Source organism: Arachis ipaensis, chromosome B10, assembly GCF_000816755.2.
Source record: "Arachis ipaensis cultivar K30076 chromosome B10, Araip1.1, whole genome shotgun sequence".
Lineage (NCBI taxonomy): Eukaryota > Viridiplantae > Streptophyta > Magnoliopsida > Fabales > Fabaceae > Arachis > Arachis ipaensis.
In genome coordinates, this window is record NC_029794.2 from 111,768,334 (window position 1) to 111,770,174 (window position 1,841).

Here is a 1,841-nt window from a genome sequence, read left to right on the forward strand (position 1 = left end):
ATAAAATTATTTTGGATTGAATATTGATTTGAATCTTATAAGTAGCAACTTGATGAGTATGTGCAGAGCCACTTTCTTATTGATGATGATGATGATGAGTTTTTCTAGAGGGCTTTCAAGTATAGGACAAGTAAGCGATTTAGCCAAATGATGTCAGATATCCGTGAGGGTGTGGATACAACCCACGAATGGCTAATTCCTGCTTACAAAAAGGTGTTGGAAAGGTAATGGAAACAGATGAGAAATGGAAAAATATAAGAAAAAAAGTAAGAGAGAATTGAGCGTCACTCTTAGGTGGTTCTGTCCATTATGGTGGTTCTATTCCATTGAGCTCAACTATAGAGAGGATGGTAACATAATTTAAGTGGCTTTAGATCTTATTTAACAGACATTTATTTATGTAAAATTTTTCTTATTTTGTATTTTATGTGGAACACAAGAAGCAGTTGGGTCGTACACCAACCCACGAGGAGGTCTTCAAAGAAACCCACACACTTAAAAGTGACAAGTCTAAATGGGTGGACAAGCCTCTCAAGACACTCATGTGAGATATAGCACAAATACTCTTCCTATGTCAAAATTATTAACTAATTTCTAGCTGTCTGGCATTAACATTACTGTATTTAGTGGTCCTAACTATGTTCAACATTATTATTATTATTCAGCTTTGTGCTTTGTGATTTTATAGTTGGTTTCTTTTCTTCCAAGTTTATGCAACTTACATGCCTGGTAAACCAATTCATTATAAATTTAGAGGAGATGTCAGCCATGTGCCAATTAAAGGAGAAGTCTTTTTCTTTTCTTTTTCGCGTTATATGTAAATTAAGTTTTTTATAATCTGCATTTGCTGCACTATGATATGCATGGCTATTTGTCTTAATAATAATAATATAATTGATATAATCATTGTGCAACAGGAGAAGTTTATAAAAAAGTTGGCAGAAGTTCAGGCTCAACATGCCGAGGCTCAAGCACAGGGAATGGAGCTACAACCAATTGATGAAGACTTGATTTGGGAGGAAGTGTGTGGTGGGCAAAAGAAGAATCGAGTTTACGGAAAATGGTCATTCTTTTCTAGCTCTATCAAGTCTAGAACCACTTCTGCCAATTTTGTATCTGGAAGAGCACCAAGAAATCAAAATTCTGTTCCTGATTTGTGAGAACAGATTCATAATCTCAATGAAGAGCTTTTTCAGCGTGTTACTCAACAAACAGATGAGCGTATTAGTAAGTTGTTAGATACACGCTTGGCTCCTTTGGAAAAGACTCAAAAGAAATTAGAAAAGTTGGAACGGGCAATTGGAAAGGCCAAGAAGGAAAAGCTGAAATAGAAGAGATGGAATGATGCTTATGTTAGCTATTATGAGAAGATTAGAGCGTCAAGTAGTTCTAGTGCAGTTCCACTACCACCGCCACCGCCGCCACCCTCAATGTCTTCGGATGAGGGCTATGATGATGATGAGGATGAAGATGACACTGAAGACTATAGCTGATAGTTTTAGTATGGTTGAACAATATACTAGAAATTATAGTTGATGATCAATACATTTTGTTTATGTTTTGAATTATATTGACTTGCTTGTTTATAGTACTTTTCTTTTAGTTTGATAATACGATGAATTTGTTTATTTTTTGAAATATTATAAATATTCGAATACAAATTAGATAAAAATTTGTATTAAATTAATATTTATTTTGTATGAAAATAAGTTTATTTCGTAATTAGAAAAATAAAAAAAATTCTATTTTACCTTACTGACGAATTTACAGACGGATTTTCTGTCTGTAATTAGAGTGTAAGATAATTTTTCAAAGTTCAAATTATAGACGAAAAATCCGTC

General features: G+C 33.5%; 1 long non-coding RNA gene across 1 annotated transcript; it reads left to right on the forward strand.

Moving 5' to 3' along the window:
* LOC110268177 lies at positions 414-1,056 on the forward strand. The gene is made up of 2 exons (XR_002356283.1): positions 414-544; positions 918-1,056. It is a non-coding gene; the product is annotated as an uncharacterized LOC110268177 (long non-coding RNA).